The sequence below is a fragment of the Trematomus bernacchii genome, unplaced genomic scaffold (assembly GCF_902827165.1).
Source record: "Trematomus bernacchii unplaced genomic scaffold, fTreBer1.1, whole genome shotgun sequence".
NCBI classification, from domain to species: Eukaryota; Metazoa; Chordata; class Actinopteri; order Perciformes; family Nototheniidae; genus Trematomus; species Trematomus bernacchii.
In genome coordinates, this window is record NW_022987564.1 from 21513452 (window position 1) to 21537700 (window position 24249).

At 40.3% G+C, this 24249-nt stretch overlaps 1 protein-coding gene across 2 annotated transcripts in view; it reads left to right on the forward strand.

Annotated features, from left to right (window-relative positions):
* The window catches only part of LOC117477987 (zinc fingers and homeoboxes protein 2-like), a 176416-nt gene that overhangs the window by 104654 nt on the left and 47513 nt on the right, over positions 1–24249 (forward strand). For both annotated transcript variants that reach the window (XM_034124832.1, XM_034124833.1), the window contains exon 3: positions 4234–4325. The gene's annotated coding sequence lies outside the window, so the exon portion shown is untranslated. The remainder of the gene's footprint in view (positions 1–4233; positions 4326–24249) is intronic.

Genomic DNA, 24249 nt, shown 5'->3' on the forward strand with positions numbered 1-24249 from the left:
AGATGAGATCATTTCAGTGTTCTTCCCGTGTACAAGGATGACCGCATCATCGGCATACATTTGCACATTCAACTCAAGACATACATTAGGCAAGTAATTTATGTACAGTAAAAACAGTAATGGTCCAAGAATGGAACCTTGTGGAACCCCAACAGGGTTGACAAGGTAGGGGGATTTGGCACCGTTGACCAAAACACACTGTTTTCTGTTAGATAAGTAAGACTTAAACCAATGTATAGAAACTGCCGAAAAATTGAAATGAGTCTTGGTTTCTAAGGAGCACTTGGTGGTCAACAGTGTCAAAAGCCTTCCTGAGATCAAGGAAGACAGCACCTACATATGAGCTCGTGTCCAACATAGATTTAACCTTTTCCACAAAGACACAGTTAGCTGTCTCAGTGGAGTGGTGAGCACGAAAACCAAACTGCATTGGGTGGAGTGGAGCGAAACCTTTATCTAAATGTTTGGTGATTAGTTTTGACACCCATTTCTCAGCTACCTTAGAGACACAGGGGAGGATGCTGATTGGTCTGTAGTTGGACATCATTGCCTTATCCCCAGATTTAAAGATCGGTGTCACCGTGGTCACCTTCCAGGATGATGGAACTTCCCTCGTGCTGATAGAATGATTCACTAGCATAGTAATTGGTTTTATTAGACCGTCGATATGTGTTTTTATAAAGTTGGTGTCTAAATCATCTGCATCCCTAGCCTTAGAACCTCTTAACCCTAAGATTATATTTTTTACCTCAACCTCTGTGATTTCCTCCAGGTCAAAAACTGGATGTGTATCCACAGTTGGGCTATGGGAGACCTCAGATGGCGGGAAGAGCTTTGTAATGTCCAGAGCACTATTTATAAAATACTCATTGAGAGAGTTGGCCAATACAGCAGGGTCTTTTATCAGGGCATCATTGATTTTTAATTCTAGAGCATTATTTTCCTGTTTGGTTTGTTTACCTAATAGTTTATTTAAGATTTGCCAAACTTTTTTACCGTTACCTTTCGCACCTTCAATTATATTGATGAAGAAGTTCGCTTTGGCCTGTCTTATTGTTTGAGTTACCTTGTTACGAGCATGAGTGAATTTCTGTCTATCAGTGGATAGTCCGGATTTCAAGCTCTGCTTTAATAGTTGGTCTCTAGATTTCATTAAATTCCTGCACTGCAGATTCAGCCAGGGAAGATGATGTTCCTTCCTGTCCCTAAGGCACCCTCTCCTTGAGAAGGAAGACATTGTATCATTAATTTTAGATATAAACAGATCACTGTTTTCACCAATATCTTCAGAGGACAGAGTGTCCCCCCAATTAATTATTTTCACTGCATCCATAAAATGTTGTTGCAGGTTTTTGGGGATGAAGCGTGAACCCAAGGCAGGGGTTTTAGGTGTGGCCATGAACCTTTTTCTGTGAGTTTCCTGGTAAAAAGAACAAGATTATGGTCAGAAAGACCAGTCAGGAAGTTGTAGGTTTGAACTATTCTGTCAGCTTTGTTAGTAAATAATAAATCTATCATAGTCTTAGAGGTTTTGGTTATTCTAGTCGGTTGATCCATTAGTTGTATTAAGTTGTGTTTATCCGTGATCCGTTTCAAGTTATTTCTATTTCGTTTGTCATTCCAGTTTATGTTAAAGTCTCCTAAAATGATTAGCTCTTTGTTGGAGTCACAGGAATTCAGCATGAGTTTTACCTGAACATAGAAATCCACCTTAGCGGTGAGTTGTCGATATAGGCAAATCATGGTGAGGGACAGTTCCTCAGATAGTGTGATTTCCACACCAACACAATCAAACTCAATATTAGCTGGAAGAGCAATCTCCCTACAAGTAATGGTACATAAAGCAACACACCCCCTCCTTTTCTCTTCAGTCTGTCCTTCCTAAACACATTATATCCTGACATAGATACAAGAGTGGATGGTGACGACTGTTTTAGCCAAGATTCAGATATTCCCAAACAGTCAATATTGGACTGAAGGAGGAGATGTTCTAGCGATTCATGTTTATTGCAAATGCTGCGGAAATGTAAATGTCCACTGAATAGTCCCTTCGGCTTACACCGAGGATCCCACACTATTTTCGCTTGATTCACTGTTTGAAACATTTTTGTGTAACAGTGTTTTTTAAATACCGGATTTCTAGGCTTTACCTCGGTGCAGTTGTTGACAGTGGAGCAGACAGAGCTAGCTGTTGGTTTGTGGTTATCTGTTGCTAGGCTGCTAGCCATCGGCGCGGACCCACAGTCCTCCGGCAGAGCTAGCTGTTCAGCTAGCTTGCCTCGTCTGAAGCCAGCCGGCGATGCGTGGATCTCCGCTGCTATGCCTTTAGCCTTCGGTGCGGGCCCCCAGTCCTCCGATGGTGTGGAGATGCATCCTGCTGCTAGGCCAGTAGCCGTCAGCGCGAGACCACAGAGACCCGTCGGCAGAGCTAGCTGTTCAGCTAGCTTGCCTCGTCTGAAGCCAGCCGGTGATGCGTGAATCTCCGCTGCTAGGCCGCTAGCCCCCGGCGCGGACCCACAGTTCTCCGATGGTGTGGGAGCTATCCGGCCTCTTCTGAAGTTATATGGTTGTATGTGGATCTCTGCTACTCGGCTACCAGCCTTCGGCGCGGACCCGCAGTCCTCCGACGGTGTGGGTAGAGGTCCTGCTGCTAGGTCGGCAGCCGTCAGCGCCAGACCGCAGAGACCCGCTGGTGGTGCTAGCTGTTCAGCTAGCCAGCCTCTTCGGAAATCGGCCGGCGGCGTGTGGAGCTCAGCCGCCAGCTGTCAGGTCGATGGAAACGACGCCGGGACCCGGACACGGGTGGATATCTCCCGAGAGCAAGAGACACAGCGGAGCCAATAGCCCAATATTCTCCTTTTTTCGTTTGTGTCCCTTTTTTGTGTTGGAGAGAGTCTGCCAGGAGTGCCAGATGAATGTACTGTAGATTACATGCCGACCATGGCCGAAGTGCTTGATATTCAGCCATGTTGCTAGTGCAAATAATGATGTACCCCCCACGTGGAGTGCCACCCCCCCTGGAATACTGGTATAATACTCCACTTCGAGCAATACAATTACTAACAAAGCACTTGTATACTAATAAAGGACTGGCTTATCTAAAGCCAGTTGAGTAGCACAAATGTTTTGGCTCTATGAAACCTGATGCACTTATATGATTCTGTTTTCTTCAAGTTTTTATCTTCTTGGTCGAATGCACTTATTGTAAGTCGCTTTGGATAAAAGCGTCAGCTAAATGCAATGTAATGTCATAATAGAATTCTAACTTTTTTTTTATCCTTGATTTTTTAAATCATGATAGCGAGTTATACAACTTGTTCATGTCACTCGTGTGAGGCCGTTCACGATGAGCAATTAGCAAACTCTTTGTAAGAGTTTGCTATGTCAAAAAATCCTACATCGTCCAATCTTTATGTACTATTTTAAAATCAGTTTTACATCTGAGTATTATGAAGATTCATAATTAATTGATAAAATAGACATTCAAATCTGTTCAAACCATGTATTTCTGCACAGTTACTGATAAGGATTATCATGTTATTATTATTATAATGTACTATTTGTAGAATTATATTTGCTTTGTGGCTGCATTTTTATGATGCATGGGTCAACCAGAAAAAACAACTGATTCAATCCGATGAATTACTGTGTTACAAATTGAAATGGAGTATTTAGCTTGAGACCTGCGGATGAATTGGTATTAGTCATAAGTATAACTCATGTTGTGTTACGGGACAGTAAAAGTCAATGATTGCAGAGCAGAATGTGATCCTGCTGCCTTAAAATCCCAAATGCACCTGTGGTTATTTTTATATGTGACACACCTATCAACTTATTTTTATTGTGGAAGTTAACTTATTTGTATGGTTTTAGTTTGACAAAACATTTTAACACATCACCTTGAGCTTTAGGACATTTTATTTTGCACTATTTTCTGCCATTTTAGAGAGCAAATTACTATGTTAATAAAGACAATAATTGAAGCTGCAGTTAACAGTCCAAACCCCCTAAATCTTAAATTAACAATTATATTTAACAAGTAAAAGAATGTAATGCTCACATCTGAGAAGCTATAAAATTACATTTTTGGCATTTCCCTTGAAGATTGGCTTCAGTGATTAATCAGTCGGTAAAAAAGTTGTGGAATATTTAGTTTGCTCTAATTGGCGTTTAAAAGTAAATAAATGTTTTCAAGTAGAACATTTTTGAACCAAATCTCTTGGCATTCCCCAGGATTCGGTGGACATCTTGGATAAAGGTCAAGGAAGCCATATTCCATTCTGACGCCAGGCCTGAGATGTGGTTGAAAGCTCCAGAAGAAACAAGTAAGTGTTGTGTTAACACTAACTGTGGCATCTGAAATGTTTTTTACTGTAGAAGAAATAACTACCGGTACATAAAAAGGGTTAGGGTGAGGGTGCTGCTGACACTTAGAACGTATGATTTTTATTCAGATTTTTTAAACGTACACAGGTCTGAGTTTAGTCTCTGTACTTTCAATGTTAATGTTTTACCAACACGTGACTGAGCACAAAGTATCAAAAACAAAACAAAAAAACACATTTTTAAATGACATCAAGTGTGTTTTCCTTATTTAGTTGGCTTGTTTTTGATCAGATTATTAGTTGATTTGATAAGAGAAGTTCTCCAACGGCTGCTTGTGTTCAGACAGTTGAACAGTTTTGTATTTCATTTTAATTTCAAACCTTTATTTAACCAGATGGTCCCATTGAGATCATAGATCTCTTTTTCAAGGGAGACCTGCAGCATATAGGTTCCACATGAAACATAAAACAATAAAGGACATCATACATTATATTTACAGGATACATTTACATAGTTATAGACATTTACAAGTACCCATAGTATCAACGAGCATTTCATTTAGCCTAGCTTTAAAAACATGCAGAGGAATGAGATTGCTCAGTTTCAATTCTTGCTGAAGATTGTTCCAAGCAAGTGGAGCTGCGCACATAAAAGCTGTCTTACCTAAGACAGTCCTTGCTCTTGGCACATCTAACAATACTACATCATGCGATCTCAGACAATAGCTGCTTGCAACTCTCTGTGTTATCAGAGAGCGGGAGTTTACCCAACAAAGCTTTATAAATAAATGTGTACCAATGAGTGAGCCTCCGTACAGTAAGTGATGGCAAACCTGCCTTGGCATACAGGGTACAGTGATGTGTAAGTGCTTTACAATTTGTGACAAATCTCAGTGCGCTGTGATAGGCGGCATCTAACTTGTTCAGGCAATGGGCAGGTGCATTCATATACAACAAATCACCATAGTCCAGCACAGGTCAAAAGGTCACAGTGACTAGCCTTTTCCTGGCCTCAAGTGAGAAACAGGACTTGTTTCTGAAAAAGAAACCTAGCCTAACCCTCAGCTTTTTAAGCAGGTTATTGACATTAAAAGTAAGACAATCATCAAGCCAGATACCTAGGTATTTATAACAGGCAACCACTTCTAGTACTTGTCCTTGCATAGTAACAATATCTAAAACAGGCTCTGGTGTCTTTTTAGCTTTTGAAAAAAGCATTACCTTGGTTTTATCAACATTTAAAAGAAGCCTAAGTTCAGAGAGCTGAGTCTGAATAATGTTAAAAACAGCCTGTAATTTAACAACCGCCTCCTTAATGGAGGGACCATGTATAAAATTGTGAATATTCCTTAAGGCAATCAGAACGGAATCCTGGAAATCCTTTTGGCACTACTTTAAAGAAACATTTCAACCATACCCTATTTTAATTATAATGTTATATTATGTATTTATGTTCATATAAGATGAGATCAATTGAAATAATCGCTGTAAGGAAATTCAGGTGTGATGAAACAGGATCGACAGGCATAATAATAATAATTCACACAGGGATAATAAGAAGTGACACCTTAAATATAAATAACAACAATGGGATTAGGTAAAAACTAGAGTGGCTGAGTTTAAATTAATTCAGAAAATACCAAGCATTAAAGCAGGAACTTTGGGTAATTGGGGATGAAGGATAATCTTACTCAGACTCTCAGACTGTTCTGTAAGTGCTGAATAACGTCATGACACTGAAAAAAAAGACAACATTAGTAAAATATTTCATTTGGAGTTTCACAGTTGCTGAATATGTCTGCAGTGTTTCATCCTGTCATCAGATGGTGATGCAGGTGTTTGGTATGAGCAGCGTGTTATATGAACAATTAACATTAGTTTTGTGTGTGTGCGTTTGTTTTGCTGCACTTGTGAGGACCAAGTTTTGAGTAACAACTCGTTTTGTGAGGACATTTTCGATGTGTGTGTGTTTTGTCACCGACCTCAAGTTTTTCAATTTGTCTTCTCCTCCTCACTGCTCCCTCCTGTCTCCTGTATCCCCCCGCCCCCATTCTCCCCCTACTCTCCCTCTATGTTTCCTAATTGCTCTCTTCTCTCTTTTTCGTGCGCTCCCAGCTCCCAAAAATCCAAATAAGATTTGTTGAGATACAGCTCCATGCCTCGCTCACCGGTGATTATTCATTCTCCTTTTCATTTTCTTTATTTAACTTTGATTTCCCCCGGTTAGTTCTTTGAGATTGAGTGGGGAGCATGAAGAGGGTCTTCCACACCGGAGCACTGAGGTTCTAGCCCCCTATATAGGCATGGTCCTGGCTCAAGGGCCCTTTAGCGGGGCAGTGAAGACCAACTTTGACCTTTGACCTCATTGTGCAATATTAGGGAGTTTATTCCTGTGTGTACATGTTTCTGAGAGAAGGCTCGTTTAGCTACAAGGAGAATAATGACCAAAATGTTATAAGGGACAGACATTTAAAAAAATACAAGTATGAATGATGAAAACAAGGCAGAGCGACGGGAAAACAAGAGAAGCATTTTCAGAAATCACTGCAATCAAATCATCGGCAGTATTCGATTGATTCATACAGAAATTAAAAATATTCAGAGTATTTCAGCATGCAGTAATCCTAATATTTCCATGGAAACAGAGTTTAGGCAGACAGCAGAACCCGACAGTAAACAAGATAAGGTGTGCGTGCCTCAGCATCCCAGCTAATCTCAGGCACGCATCTCGCTCAGGTTTCTCATAAGTGAGATAAGAGCTTGTCCAAGTTATTGCCAATGTGAAAATATGTTCACACGCAGCCAATCAAATAAAAAAAAAAACCTGAATATCTTGGGTAATATTTGGATGTTGATCTAAGTTAATATGGGCACAGACAAGTCACGGTCTGCAACCTGTTGAGACAACTGTAATGAAAGATTTTTTGAAAATGTCTGGAAACTTACAATATTTTTTCAAAATATAACTTTGTGATTTAATCCAGCACTAAAAGAAGAACAAACATCACAGTACATTGATGAGGCTTTAGACTCTTTTTGTGGTTTTCCCTCTCCTGTAGTGTGTTCTATAGGTTTTTGTGCATGTACAGATGTAGCACCTAATTTCGGACGTCCCTACCGCAGTGGGGCCGTGATCGGCACGGCGTCGGCCCTCGCAGAAAGGAAAACCCCCCGCATGACTTGATACGCCCCCTTGATAAATTATAATGAAACCAGCTGCAATGGATCATGGATCCACCAGGGGGCGCAGTGATTAACCTGTTACGCACCGCCCCCCCCCCGGTACCGGGCGGATAAACGCGTCATTTGCAGGAAACAACGTCTACGGAATCTTAATATTTAATAAACTATGTGGGGGCCTCCCCTTTCGATTATATTGGCTCTAACGGTCAGAAAGAGGTGTCAACCATCAAAATCGACCAAGGGGGGCCAGAGATATGAAAAAAAAAAACATTTTCACCCAAATCACCTCAGAGGTAGAGTGGTTTTGGCTAAACCTCTCTAAAAAGGTCAAATGTCACTTGTTTTGCATCAATCTTGATACAGGGTACTTATTATATGTTGTACTTTGGATTCCTAAAGCTTTTAGTCTACTAACCCATCATCCAAGGGTAGTTTTCACTAAGTAAAAAATAATTTTTGGACGGACACTATAATTTACAGTTTTTTACTATGTAAAATCTGAATTTTCTTTAAAATAAAAAACATCTATATTGATTCTGACTTTTCTACATCCAACTCACAGGTTTATCATTACTTTGAGAAAAAAGATTATTAATTTAACCCTTTTAGAAGGGAAGATATGGTCATTTGTTCTGGGAATGGCATTTTCGAGCCTGAGACCTGAAAAACAGGCTCAGAGCTTAACAGGTTAAAAAGCTGCCACACTGGAACTCAGGTGAAATAAACAGCTGATAGATATATATGATATAGAGAGGCGAAGTCCCTCCCCTTCCGGTCCAGCTCCATGGGACCTTATTTTGGAAAAGTTATGCATTGAAGTCAATGTCAAGTCAGAGAAAGATTATCTTTCGATCCCGTTTGAATTGAGCCACGAATTACACATATGATGTTTGTCAATTTAAAAGATAATTTTGCAAGTCAAAAAAATAAAAATGTGTCGTAAAACTGTGAAGTAACACTTTTTTTGTGTGAAACCGCTCAATGAACTACATCTCCCGTCTCGCACCACACACCAAGACGGCCGTCACGTTGGCACATTTCACTTCTTTCTTTCAGAATGAGGCGAAAAGTATTAAAAGAGGTGAAAATCACTACAAGTCTGGGCATGTTGAGAGCTGTACATACACACAAGGGGAGTTAGTCGGTTCCTAAGAGCCAGCATGCGGGACCGGGATTCTGGGATTTGTAGTCTTTCTAGTTGCGTATTTTTCATAGTCTTATATTTCAACAGTTTTACGACAAACTGTGACTTTTTTGACATGGAAATTATTTGTTAAGATTGACAAACATCATATGTGTAATTCATGGCACAATTCAAATGGGATCGAAAGATAAGTTTTCTCTCTCCATTGACTCTCCAATACATACTTTTTCCGAAATAAGGTCCCATGGAGGTCCCCGGAAGGGGAGGGACTTCGCCTCTCTATAGCGGATCTTTGTTAAGATCCATATGTCACGGATAGGATCATATTCTGTGCTAAATAAGAGACATGTAATCATTTACAAAATATCACCATGTTTTTATTTAACAAAATAATGTTGTTTAATCCACGTTGGCGTACTACAAAAACAATCGGTTTGTTTTTTCATCAGGAAATCCAGCCCGGCTCAAACAAACGATTTTTAATCATCATCCTCACGATCATTTAATGTATCATATGTTCGCCAAATTGACATGAAAGCACTAACAAATATGAATTTGCTGTAGTCAACTTCATTAAAACTTTATTAACATGCCTAAACTCAGTAATTCAATAAAAATAGGTTTATTTTTAATGGAGCCTCGTCATGTCACCACGGGCAAACAAGAATATTTACAGTGTTAATAGTTTACTGTATTATTACTGTTTAATATTACTGCTATAACAATCACACATTGAGTTCATCGTTGTGCAATGATAAAATTAGACCGTTGTTTTTTTAAATAGTCTGAATGAAACTCGGCAGCTCTCAGGTGATCAGCTGATCAGCGGGGGCTGTGTGTGACTCTCTTTGTTTACACACCTAATGGGCCATCAGCCACCGCTCTCCCACCCCCCCTGTGATCTCTCTTTTCCAGCAGTAAAGTTTAACTGTAGGTTTGTCTTTGCATATTTATGCTGTCGCAGTTCCTGTTGTTTCTATCGCGCATTGCCGGTATGAAAGGGTCTGTGCCGGAAATATCAAACATTTAATAAAAGTGAAAAACAATGAACAAGACTTAGCGTATTAATAATAATTAATTATATTTATTCCATTTTGGATGTACGATTTTTGACTTTGTTTAGAGCAGTGATCTTCTCATGGCTGTAAAGGAAAAGGGGGTGTCTAGTTCCCCCTCGACACATGGACTGATCCTTTTTTTGTGCATGTCCGATTGGCTTAGAGCTTTCGCGACTGCAAACATTTTTAAACAAACATTGACCATGTACCGTTCACCACCCTCCACCCCGGACAGCTCCCTTAAGGTGATCAACGCAGGGCTGTGACTCTCTTTTGCGGCTTTCACACCAGCGCTTTTCCCTTTCTAGCTCCTAGCTAGAGCTTTTCTGGTTCAGCTCCGGTTTCCCTTTTCAGCTCCCGCTCTGTTCACACCGCCCAGAGCTGCCGCTGCTGCGTCATGACGTCACCGTTTACATCGCTGATTTTCTCCCCAACGGAGCTCACAACAACAACAACGGGGGGGGGGACTGCGTCGGGTCGATTATCGTGTTGCTTTTAATCATACGAAGCCAGATTAAATTAAATAACGACTTCTCCAACCTTATACTTTTCTCCAGAGTGCCGTGGTTCATTGTTTATTAATGTGTTTCAGCGGCATTTACCGACCGCTGCAGTGCTGGCTGCTCTTCCACGGGAGTTTATTCTCCCGTTAGCTCCGGGTTAGCTCACACGGCTCTAAAGTATTCACTGTCTGACTGTCACACAAGCAGATGATACATATCCCCAGTTCCCCTTAAGTGAATGTGTGTCAGTCTGAATTGACGCTGTTTGGCATCACAACGCTGTTATGAAAGTTTCTCTGGTATAACATGGGTGATGTTAGCATAGCAACCGAAGCTAAACTGACTACTTGCTAAGCCGTTTTCTACAGGCACATTTTACCGGCGTATTTTTCATTATGATTCTACTTGTGATAGTCGGACATGACAACCTGTGCAGCCCATGTATTGATTCCATCCGATAGCTGCTATAATAACAAACAAAACGTCTGCCTGCTCTCCACAATGATCAATAACAGCGAACGGATGGTCAAAGTAAGGTACAAATAAACAGAATCACACGAAGCCTGGTTAGTGTTGCCTGACTTTATAAAGTGTGTTTTTTTTTTATAAGTGTGTGGTTGCCTTCTAGTCACTTTGCTCAGCGCTACTGCTTGTAGGCAGGCATGACGAGACTCTTCAGTCGACCCATGTTCAGGGGAGGTGGGTTTTCCTGCACGCCTCGACGTAAGAGAGACCTAAGCGACGCCGCGTCATAGCTCCGAAGCTCTTGCCTCTAGACCGACAATTTTTTGGAGCTGGAAGTGAACCGCATTCCGGAGCTATGACGCGGCGCCGCTGCGGTGTGAACAGGAAAAACTGGCGCTTTTCCAGCTCGTGCCGGTGTGAAAGGGGCATTTGTTTCAAATCTAGTAATGGCCCATTGGAATGTGACAAAACTCTCCCATCCCCCTTCTGTTCTCCAGCAGTGGTCTGAAAGGGTCTGTGGACATATCAAACATTTAATTAAAGTTTTAAAAACAGTGACGGGGTCCAAAATCAGAGGTGTAAGAAGTATTACGATTATTTACCTAGGTAACAATACGTGTTAGAAGTAAATGTCCTGCATTCAAAATTGTCAATTGCCCAAGTGAAAAGTATTATCATCTGAAAGTAAAAAGAATCATTATGTTATTAGTATTAAATACATATAAGTATTTTTACAACTTATATTTAGAAATACTCCGCTAATTATTGATGCATAAATGTGTTCATCCATTCAATGTGGCATCTGCTATAATGGGGTTAATGTATGATATTACTTAATAATAAAACACAATATAATACATGATAATGTATAAGTTGATTTACTTCGATCTACTGAACTGTGTAAAAAGTGTAAGATTAGATATACTTTATTTGATCTAAAATATTAATGTGTTTTCGTTATAGTAGCCTGTGAAAACCATAACAAATATGTGTTTAAACGCTCATCAGCAAACACAACTGCAGAGCTGCAAACATTACTGAAGTACTGAAAGTCCAGGATACAAACTGAAGACCAAAGTTCACCCAGTTGTCTTTGTGTATTTGTGAATGAAGCGCCATCTCATGGTTAAATCCTGAAATTGAACAAATGGGGAAATCTGGCAACGTCCTCTCAGGAAATAGTGGGAGGGCTTTAAAATCCCAGCCACTGGTAAACGCTGGGTTTTTGGTTGGAATCCGCTGAGTGGAGTCCTTTCTGCTACATCTGTAAATGGTCTGCAAAGGGTAAAATCCTAGGAGTTTCTCTCCCACACACTCCCCCCCCCACCCCTGCCTGAAACACATCCACTCCTTCGATTACTTCCAGTACATAGTGACATCACTATGTAACACTTGCGCTTCTATTGTCTAGCGCTCCAACACAGTGTACGTGATGTGAGGCTAAGGGGCGGAACATCTCTAAGTGGTTGACCAATCACAACAGAGCCAGCCAGCTAACCAATCAGAGCAGACTGGGCTCTGGTTTCAGACAGAGGGTGAAAAGAGGTGCTGCAGTATGAGAAAAATAATGAGCTTTTTGAACATTAAAGCCTGGAGACATGTCACAGTAGAGACACTAAATACTGATATGAACCTGAAAATGAACATAATGGCGCCCCTTTAAACACATGTTAATATCAATGTATTTTTATTTTTGATATAAAAGTGATATATAATGAAACATTGAGAACATTTTTTTAATGTGCCATAACTGCACTTATAAAATATGTTAGATGTAGTTGTTAACTCTGATAGGCCTAGGTATCAATTGAGAGGCGACCTATTTTAATCTTAATGCCCCACAAACCACAAGATAAATAAAACTTTCGATCAGGTTTTAAATCAGACCCCAACATGAACAAAACTCCTGTCATCCAGGTGATTCATCTCAAATTCCTCTCTTTCCATTTTGGACATCGTATATAAGCATTGTGGCCATGACTCCGCTTCAGGTCCAGACCCTCAGTGCTTTATAAGCGACTATAAAAGAAAGAGTGGAAATAGAGAAAGAATACATCTGGTGGGGAGCAAAGCCCTGTGACTGATAAAAGTTTATTAGGAGTCCTTTTGTGGAGTCCTGAGCATTTCTCCCCCCCCCCCCCCCCCCCCTCAGCAGGGCTCCATCCACACCCGGCTTCAGAAATGTTTCTTGGCAGGCCGTAAAGGCCCTCTGAGGCAGCATTACAGCCCATGTGACAGTAAAACCCTCCAGAGAAACCAATGCTAATGGAATTCTCCCCGGCAAGGTGGCCCATCCTGCCTATTCAGATGAAGAGGAGGAAGCCTTTTTCTTTTTCCTCCCTCACAGCGCAATAATGCATTACGTCCCCAGCAGCGCTTTTATGCGCGAAAGTACCATCGCTGGACGGTTATTTACATTACATTAGCATTTTAGGCAGTCTTATCCGGAGCGACACACAATGAGAGCCCTGGTTGATGAAGCTGGAATTCCTGAAGCAGCGACTGCAGAATAAGCAGCAGGAAGGAAGCAGTCAGAGGAGTTTCTGTAATCTCTGAGTCAGCGTGGCAGAGGAGGGATCGGGTGTGTGAGATGAGGAAAATTAAGTTGAATAAATATATCTATGGATAAACTATGTGATGTTTTGGGGAAAAGGGACATTTTTGTGTTCTTATTTTTTAGCCTTCCTAACAAAGTTTTCTAAGTTTTCTAATGAGATTACCAATCAAACAAATGGGCCCTTTTCTGCAAATGTTCAGGTTCATATCAGTATGTAGAGTCTCTACTGTGACATGTCTCCATGCTTTAATGTTCAAAAAGCTCTTTATTTTTCTCATACTGCCTGTGCTGCAGCACCTCTTTTCACCCTCTGTCTGAAACCAGAGCTCAGTCTGCTCTGATTGGTTAGCTTGCCGGCTCTGGTGTGATTGGTCAACCACTTATGCCCCTTTCACACCAACGCAGCTCCCGTTCTAGCTCCGTGCTTGCGCTCTTCTGGTTCGGCCCCCGTTTTGTTCACACCGCCCAGAGCCCGAGTGGTGCTGCGTCATTGCGTCATCGTTTGCATCATGACGTAACCGTTTACGTGCCGGCTTCATAAAGCCAAACTGCGCGGAAATCCCTCATATCGACAACAACAAAAATGATCCCGGTAGTCTTTCTTGAGTTTTTTTAGCCTGTTGCTTATTTGCTCCAGAGTCTGGTGGTATCCAGCGGGGCCAACTCCTGCTGCAGCTGCTGGAAAATAGCTTTAGACCGCGTTGTGCCGTCCAACTTCCTCTGTACCTCTCAGTACAGTCCAGGGGAGAGGGACTCCCTCTGGAGGAACATAGGGATTTTAGCCTCACAAAAACCTATAGAAAAAACGACAGGAAAGGCTAACCATAAACAGCATAATGGGGCCTTCACTATGGCCAATCGCATATGGACAAAGCTTCAGCCCTGATCTGAAGTTTGTTTCTCCAATCGTTGATACAATTCATAGTTCATCTTGCTATTGTTACCTTAGATTGCAAGGCGATTGAGGCAAATGAAAATGAGGCAGGATTGACAGGTTACGTTTTTTGGCTCAATTTGTCTGCCCATCAACTGGACTATGGAAAACTTTTATGTAGTGGATCCAGTTCACATGTTGAATACACAATTTTTGTTTATTTTTAGTTACCTTTGCAAGATAGGGCATTTGTGCTGCATTCATGTAGTGTCAGAATAATCGGAAATAATGCAGCAAGTGGTAAAGGTCACAATTGAGTCATGATTATTGGTTCCAAACAATATTGTGATCATTTTAACTCACATCTAAAGCAGCGCAGGTATAAGTGAAGTTGTAATATAAAAAAGTCTTTACTGTAAACTGTTTAAATTCCTTAAAGAATAATCTTCCATCAGCATAAACAGCAGGCTGTCTTTGGCTGAGATTATCCTATAAAAGACAGGCCAAAAATAAAATGATTTTTAGAAAGTCCTTTCAATAAATCCCCATAAAGGAAGGAATTAACTTGTCATTAAAGTGTGCTATTTGGTGGAAGCTTTTATCCAAAGTACAGGGCATTGGGTGCATACATTCTCAGTATTGGTAACTCTGACAGAATGGCCTTATTGACTTGTCCAACCTGCGGGAACAACCCTATAATTACAATAACTGCATATGTGCTGTTCCTTACGTTTATGCACTATTTCACAGTGGATGTTGTTAGACACTAACTGTCCTCCAGTGATGCTTTAAGTGTTAGCTTGGTGTCTACCCATTAAACAAAGTGAATACTAAATTGTTACCCTACAGTCTACTACAAAATATCATGTTAAATGCAACATTAAGCCTGTGGTCATATCGAAGTATTAAGGTTTAAAATACCACACTGGAAATGCAGTACCTACAGTACAGTATTCCTGCATCAAAACATTACTAAAGTAAATGTATATAAATAAGTACTTAAAGTTTGTAAAGTAATAGTATTTTCTGCAGTAGGATATTCCCTGTCAGTCTTTAACTATTATATATGATACTTTTGGATTAATGTCATTGCTGCATTGATGTGCATATTACATTAATAATAATACATTTCATTTATATAGCATACTTTAAAAACATCGTCATCGGTGGTTCTTGACGCATTTCTTAAAAACTGAGAGTGATGCAGAAAAATTGTTTTTTCATTGTACTTCTTTAGATCATTTAATCTAAAGCAATGCATCTATAGGATCATCATGAGCTTTTAGCTTTGTAGTTGTCCTGTAAGAACCCCATAACCATTTTCCAGCTGATCTACATGTAAGAGGCTTGTAAGGACTATATTTCGCTCAAGCTGTATTAAAAAAATAGACTTAAAGAAAGACTTGATATTTCAGTTTCAGTTCAAAATCAACATGCTGGAGATACATGGCTTTATGGAGAACTGTAATCTGAAAAGTAAAACTTTCTTTCTTTAAAACAGTCATTAATTAGGGTTTATTTTACCGAGTACAAGTAACTCGAATACTTGATTGAACTTTAATTCAAAATGAATGTACATCAGATTAGATTAGATATATTCTTTATTAATTGCCAATTGTGATTTGTTTGTCATAGAGGCATGTTAACTGGCATTACACATGAGTTAACAAGATACAAATAGAAAAAAGGAACAAAAGGAAAATAAACAATATACAATAAGTATATGCAGGGTGCGTACGGGTGCTGGAAATCCTTGAAATTGTACGAGGTGTTTTCAAGGTTTGAAAAGTGCTTGAATTTTGGGAATGGTGCTTGAATTTGGGATAAAGTGCTTGAAATTGTAAATGCTTTACTTCGCTTTTTAGATTAAAAGAAAATAAAGAAGTCGGAGCGCGCTTAATTGCTTCGCTTTTACATAAAACAGCTCCGCTCCGGCCTTCCCGCGCAATGCGCGTGACCGGCAAGTGTTTTTGTTACGTGTGTGACCTGGGCATTCTGATGAGAGTGATAGATGACAGTATGCCAGGAGGTTGCCGTTTCAACGAGCGTTGGCTAGCAGAAGACAAATACAAGCCATGGCTAAGACGAGGGTCAAGCGAAGCCCAAGAGTAGCCTCCTGCAAAGTGTGCAACAATAACGATGCGAGAGTCTGTGCTGACGAGCCACACACCACACGAAAGGTATGCCAGAGTAGAGCATTTTAGATTAGGCTATCGTTGCATGTTAAATACATGACACTTTTCTCTGTGCGCGGCAAAACAAGCTCGCCAAAATGGCTTCACTAGTCTGGCAGTATTTTAAGTGTCCGAAAATGACAATAAAATAGCGGTATGCAACGTGTGTGTGAAGCAGAAATCCTGCAGCTCCACCCGCTGTGACGGACCGGTGAGCGGAGCAGAACACACATTAAGAGTTAGACCTAACACACTTAGCTATTTTATCTACCTCTGGAACAAGCTAAACTAGTTATAAATATATTTATTCTTCACTGTCGGGTCGCTCATTACTGGATCAGTGAGCTGCAGGAGATACTGACGGGCTGTCAGGAGAGAGAGAGAGGGGGAGAGAGGAAAAGAGAGCGATATCGGTATCGGCCGATACTGTTCCGGCGATCGGCTCCAAAATTGGCGATCGGAGCATCCCTAATAATTGTATATGATATGTTTTATAATGATTGATCATGAAAGTGTTCTCAAAGCTGGTAAAGGTGCAGCTAGTTTGAATGACTTTGTATACTACAGAGTAGCTTGTGAATTTACTCCAGGTGGAACTAAAGTCTGATTTAACACTTGATTATATTTCACATCATTCATCCACATCTGTGAAGTAACTAAAGGTATTAAATACATGTAGTGGAGTCAAAGTACACCATTTACCTCTGACTTGTGTTTACTGCCAACCTAAAAGTACCTCAAAAATAGTAATCAATAATATATTGAAAAGTTATTTGGCTGATTGTTTTATATTGGCTCAGCCAGGTTATATGGGATGCCCAGTACAGATGGGTCACTCATTTTGAAATATTAAACTTAGTTTTCTTTTCTAACATTTTTAATTTTTCATCGTCATGTAGAATGCTATTATGAAACACACATTTGGTTGTTTATAGCATAAAGAACATCTGATTTAATGTGAGGTAGGGAATTAATCATTTGAGTATAAGTATGTGTATATAAATATGTAATTTACAACAGCTGTAAGATGCTTGAAAAGCTTGAAAATGCACCTTGAAAATGCTTGAAAAGTGCTTGAATTTGACTTTGGAAAAGGTGTAAGAACCCTGTATATGTATCAACAATAGAAAAGGCATACTACTAAGACAATTTATATAAACATAGGACAATATCAACATTATAAAAGTGTGAAAAGTGGTAACACTTTATATTAAGGTACACAAATTAACCATCAACTAGTTGTTAATTAACATGCATATTAGCAGTATATTGGCTCTTTATTAGTCATTATAAAACACTTATTAATGCCTTATTCTACATGACCATATTCTACAAGTAATAAGCCATTAGTTGAGAGTTTTTCCTCAATAACCCTCTAATTAGTGCTTATTTATTGCAAGTAAGGAAGTTGTTGTACATGAGTTTTGGTCTTAATATGCTCTGCTCAATATGGGCCTAATAAGGCAGTAGATGCAAGAATAGCAATTCTCCCATAATAACACTTAACAAATATGATCTATTCTTATGTAACAAGACATGAAACTATAAGTGTTAATTGTGTTTAAATAACTCAAAATTAGGTATTTCTATCTAAGAACATGTTCCCTATTTTAAAGTGAAGTCTTGTTCATAACCAATAAGCTAGTAGTTTGACTCTAATTAGGTATTTCTATCTAAGAATATGTTCCCTATTTTAAAGTGAAGTCTTGTTCATAACCAATAAGCTAGTAGTTTGACTCCAATAGGTTCCCTATTCTAAAGTTGCCTCCTCTTCACACTTTGTAAATACATTATAGCACACAACTACTGAAATTAACCTCAACAGTACATGAACAAAGTAGGCACACGTTCAAATATCTGTTTTATTAATGAACCACTAAAGAGAGGTTCAGACACATACATGACATGTCAAGTTTCTCAAAGGCTGAGAACACATATGCAGCCTGTACTTTTTTAATAAAAACAGATTTTTAACAGAGTTGATGTATTTGTGATCATACTGTGTGACCTGCTTGTATGCACTTACACAATAGGTGTACTGTTCTCTCTATTTGTTGTACTGTCTCAGTGTGAACATAGATTAAACAGCCAGCCAAACTCTTTTGAGAGCCAGGGAATGAGCAGCCATGCTCCTTTATTGACTTATTTGCAGTCCACTGACATTCAAACGGAGTGAAACTATACAAAAAGAAGTTACAAGTTTAATGATCTCATACATGCAAGTGTAACATACACAGATTAACACATGGGACCGCTAAGTGTAAACAAGGTAAATATAGCTAATGCTAGCTGTGCAATAAGCATGTATACAGGCTAGTATGGCTAACGCTACCGTGTATGCTAACGCTAGCGCGAATGCTAACGCAAATGCTAGCATTGTGTTTAAACATCTCCAAATGTCATCACATAAACACAATACATGTTACTAATCCTTACATTGTAAGTGTAAGGATTACACTTACAGTCATTGCTTTATGACGGACTTGACCCTTTTACTCTTCAGGTTGCATAGGGAAAATTAGTAGCAGGTTCTTATTATACATCCATGGTCTACTGCCATGCTATTCAGTTCACTTTCTCCTACTTCCTGTACCCGGTTTCCTGTCTAACCTTCAGTACAAATTTCACAAAAATATAAATGTGCAAATATGAAACATACAGGTCAATATCACCTTGCTATTGGTAGCTGAACTGTCAATACCCCAAAACATATTCTTAGATATAAATATCTAATTTTGAGTTATTTAGACACAATTAACACTTATAGTTTCATGAATATAAGAACATAAGAATAGATCATATTTGTTAAGTGTTATTATGGGAGAATTACTATTCTTGTGGTACTACTGCCTTATTAGGCCCATATTGAGCAGAGCATATTAAGACCAAAACTCATGTACAACAACTTCCTTACTTGCAATAAATAAGCACTAATTAGAGGGTTATTGAGGAAAAACTCTCAACTAATGGCTTATTACTTGTAGAATATGGTCATGTAGAATAAGGCATTAATAAGTGTTTTATAATGACTAATAAAGAGCCAATATACTGCTAATATGCATGTTAATTAACAACTAGTTGATGGTTAATTTGTGTACCTTAATATAAAGTGTTACCTTAAAAGTAGTTGCAATTGTTTTTAAAATGTAAATAAAACAACTGTCTCCAACTTTAGACTCCCTCCCTCCAATACAGACACTGGTGGACCAAAAATGTATCTTTGAAAAAAATGCTAAAAAAAGGTTTTTATCTACTTCAACACCTGAATTGAACAGTGGCTCAGGAGGTAATGGGGTCTAAGAATATACGGTTGGTAGTTCAATCCCCCTGAAGTCAACATGTTGAAGTGTCCTTGGGCAAGATACTTTACCCCAAATAGCTTCTGTAGGCAGTGGTGTAAAGTAACTAAGTACATTTACTCAAGTACTGTACTTAAGTACAATTCTGAGTTACTTGTACTTTACTTGGTTTTCCATTTTAAATGACTTTACACTGTACTTGTCTCCAATATTTTACGTTTTACTCTACTACATTTATTTCATAGCTTTAGTTACTAGCTACTTTTCAAATAAACACCACCAAATGCAGCATGAACATATGAATACATCAATAATCAAAATACAATAACTTATATGATTCTGAAATGGGCCAATCTGCATCATGAATACTTGTATTAGTTATACTTAAAGTATAGTTTGATGCTGATTCTTAAATGAAACATCAAACTAAACGACACGTAATGTATTGTAAATCTATTGTGGATGTATATTATTTGTTGTTTTTATTTTGCTCTCACACACTCCACCAGAACATCTGCTGCTGATGTGCAGGGTTAGCCATGTGGCGGCGCTGACTGTTAGCACGGCCCTGCACTGACCTATATAGAGCAGATATAAGTGTGTGTCTCTCAGGCTTATAGCAGCTCATGGCTGGGTGAAGACGAGCTGTGTTAGCTGAGGACACTCTCACATACACACACACATTCACATATGGAGACTTTCATGCACGCGTGAGCTCGGAAATACTTCCACGTGACGTGAGGACACGCGAGAGGCTAAATAACACACGCTGAACCACGTGCACACACACACACACACATATAGATATTTATACACACATGAAGAAGAAAGGAGGACACCTGTTAAAGGGACACACACACACACACAGTGATGTACACAGAGCGACTCCCTCATGTTTTATTGACCTGCCTCCCTCCCTCTCTACACCTCCTCTGTCTCGCCTCCTTCATCCCTCTCTCTACACCTCTGATAACCTCTCTTTTCATCTCCTCTGCTCTCTCTCCTTTTATCTCTCCTTTGTGTCTCCTCTCCTCTGTCTCTCCTCCTTGTCCTCCTCTGACCTCAGAGCAGATCCACCTGATGGGCTCTGAGGAGGTGAGGCTCCCACAATAATGATCCCTCGCCTCCTTCCTATGTCTCCTTCCTCAGTTTTCCTTATGTCATCCCACTCCTTGTTTCCTTCCTTCCTTCCTAGTGTTATCCTATATCGCCTCCTCATTTGTCCTCATATCCCTACTCTCTGTGTTGTAACTGACCTTCCTCATCTCCTTATTTCTCTTTATCTCCTAACTTTCCTTAAGTTCCTCCTTGTTAGGTTCCCCTTCTCTTCTCCTCTTCTCCTCTTCATCGTGTTCCTTTCCTCTTTATTTCCCCCTATCCTTCCTCTTCTCCTTTTAATAACTCTTTCATTTGCACCTTTATATTTGATCTCTCTATACCCTTCCTCCCCTCCTACCTCCTTATCCCTCCTTTCCTTTTTCCTATATTTTAACTCTCCACCATCTCTTTCTTTATGATCATCCCCTCCTCCTCCCTTATCTCTCCTTCCTCTCCTCCTCTGTCTCCTCTCCTCTTTTCCTCCTCTAAATGTCTCTTTCCACTTCTCCCTCTTTCTATTTATCTCTACTTCCTTTCCTCTTTCCTCTTCTTTCTGCATGTCCCTCCTTCTCCCCTTTCCTCCTCCTCCTCTTGTTCTCATTAGCTCAATCCATCTCTAGCTTCTTTCCTTGTTTCCTGTCTCCCCTCTTTCTCTTCTTCCTTTCCTCTTTCCTCTTTCCTCTTTCCTCTCTCCTTATTTTGTTGATTGTTTTTCTCTTCTCTTTGTCTTCCCCTCCCTCGTCTCCTCCCTTCTTCTCCCTTCTCTCCTTTTTCTTTCCTCATCCTCCTCTATTTTCTCCTCCTTTCCTCTCCTCCTTTCCTCTCCTCCTTTCCTCTCCTCCTTTCCTCTCCTCCTTCCCTCCTCATGTGTTCTCTCTTTCTGTGTAACTTCCTCTTCTCCTGCATCCCTCCCTCATCCCTTTTCTATCTCTTCTTTGTCCCATTGTTGCTCCCCTCCTCTCCTCTTTTATTTCTGTCCATCATCAAACATGTGTCTTCCTAATCTCTCTCTTGTTTTCTCCTCCTCTCTGGTTCTCTATACTTGTTTTCCTCCCTTCATTTCCCTCCCACCTTTACCTCTTCTTTATTCCTTTTCCTCATCTCTCCTCCTCTCTAGCCTTTCTCTTGAATTCTCCACCTCTCTTCTCTTTCTTTTCCTTCATATTATATTCTCCTCCTCTTCCTTCCCCTCTCCTCTCCTCCATGCTCCCCTCACCCTCTTCTCTTCCCCTAGTGCCACCTTTCTCCTCCTTCTCCTCTCCTTCCACCCCTTTCTTCTCTCTTGTCTCTAACCTCTTTTCCTTCCTCCCTCCTCTCCTAAATCCTCTCGCTCTCCCACCACTCATTTCTGCTTAAATCTTTATTTTCCTCCTTCTTATGCTTCCTCTCTCCTTACACCATTACTTACCACCTCCCTTCCTCCCTTCCTCCCTTCTCTCCTGAATCCTCGCCTCTCTTCTTCTTCCACCACTCCTCTCTTCTTACATCTCCTGTTTTCCTTTAATCTTCCTCTCTCCTTACACACTGACTCACCTCCTCATCACCTTCTGCTTCTCCCTCGTGTCTCCTCCTTCCTTCCCTCCCCTCCTTTCCTCTCCTCTCTACTCCCTCCTGACCTCTCCTCTCCACGCCTTCCCCTCTCCTCCTCCTCCTCCTCCTCCTCCTCTCACTGCACTCACCACCTGTTCCCTTCCCTCTCTCCCCACCCTGACCTCCCCTCTCCACCTCTTCCTCCTCCTCTGAGTTGTCACCTCTTGTAGTGTTTTTTCTCTCCCCCCCTCCTGACCTCTCCTCTCACTCTTTTCTCTCACTCCCTTCCCTCCTGACCTCCCTCCTCACCTCCCCCCCCCCCCCCCCCCCTCCTAATTAGCACCTGAGCATACAGGCCTGGTTAATATTCGGCGCTGCGGCGGCAGAAGGGCACCTCGCCTGTTGCCATGGTGACGCCATAGAGAATGAAGCGGCGCTGTCTCCGTCTCTCTCTGTCTTCTTCCAAATGTTTTGCCCCCCCCCCCCTTCTCCCCCATCCTCCCCTCCCACTTTCACTTTTTAATGAGTCACTGAATCCATTACATTTTTCGGATGGCAGGATGGCAGGGGAGGGCGAAGTCACGAGACGGAGAACTAATATTTCTCTAATGGCGGAACAAAAGTTTTTAATTCCCAAAGTCAATATTTGTTCGTTTGAATGTTATTTTTGTAATATTTTTTATTAAGTGATATAGCAACTACAGGACAAATACAGTGTCACAAATGCAAAGGGTATTAACACGTAACGACACAAAAACTAATTACAAAATACAAACCAGAACAAACTGTGTAATACAACATGTTTCAGACGATGATGATAATAATATATATATTTTTTAATAAAAATGTTTTCATTATTTTTCCATCTGTTGCTCTGACAGATGTTTGTGATTGGTCGCTCATGTCCAAGGACGCTGTTATTTATTTATCTGCTTGTCTAGGAGTTCACTGAGTTGTGTGTTGGGTTTTTTGGGGTGTTTGGAAGGAGACCTCGTCCTTAATAAAGTTTTTTGAAGCTGCTAACTGCATTTCATTCATATTTCATGGTCGCGGGGTGCACAGGGTTTGCACACGGAGAATAGATAGAATGTTATTTGGTGTGCTGCATTCCAAAACCATTGCCGTGTGTGTGTGTGTGTGTGTGTGTGTGTGTGTGTGTGTGTGTGTGTGTGTGTGTGTGTGTGTGTGTGTGTGTGTGTGTGTGTGTGTGTGTGTGTGTGTGTGTGTGTGTGTGTGTGTGTGTCTTGTATTTGTCCGTCATGACAGCTGGAGGTCATTGGGATTGTGTACTACACAATGATGTTTTTGTGTGTGTGAGTCAGCATATTTCTCTGTATCTTCATCATACAGGAGTGTGTATTCTGTGTAAAACATAATTCCGTTTTAGACGTTACTCTTAGCTCCTGACCCCCCTGTGGAGAGTGTGTGTGTGAAGTGTGTTATTATTTTATTATCAGTATCTACTCATACGATGCAGTGTCACATACTTAGTGTCAGATATCAGACTTTAGTTTCCTTCTCCAGACTGTCTACTTTTATTTACTTAAATGTCAACAGAATTACACAGCTAACATTCAAATGAAATTAAAATGACTTCCAGGCATTATCGCTTTATAATAATCTCCCAGCAGCAGCCCATTTGTAATGTCAGACATAAACAATTAGTCTTGTTACTGTGGAGTTGGACAAATGTTTGGTTTTGTAAAATAGTTGCCTTTTGTTTCGTACTGAGAATGGGAAAAATCAAGACATCAACACTAGGAAATTAAAGCAGCCCTATTCTGCTCATTTTCAGGTTCCCTCTCAAGGGAATTTTGAGATTTTAGCCTTTGCAGACCATTTACATGCACAAAAACTTAAAGGGCCCCTTTAATTACTGACATTTGTTGTTATGAGTTTTAAGTGTTTTCTGTTAGGGCATATTGCCTTTGGTTCGACAGGGGAGCATTCAGAGGTGAGAGGAAATGAAGACTGGACTCGAACCCGAGACGTTAGAATTGCATTGACAGCCTCCTAAACCCCATATTTTTGTTCACACC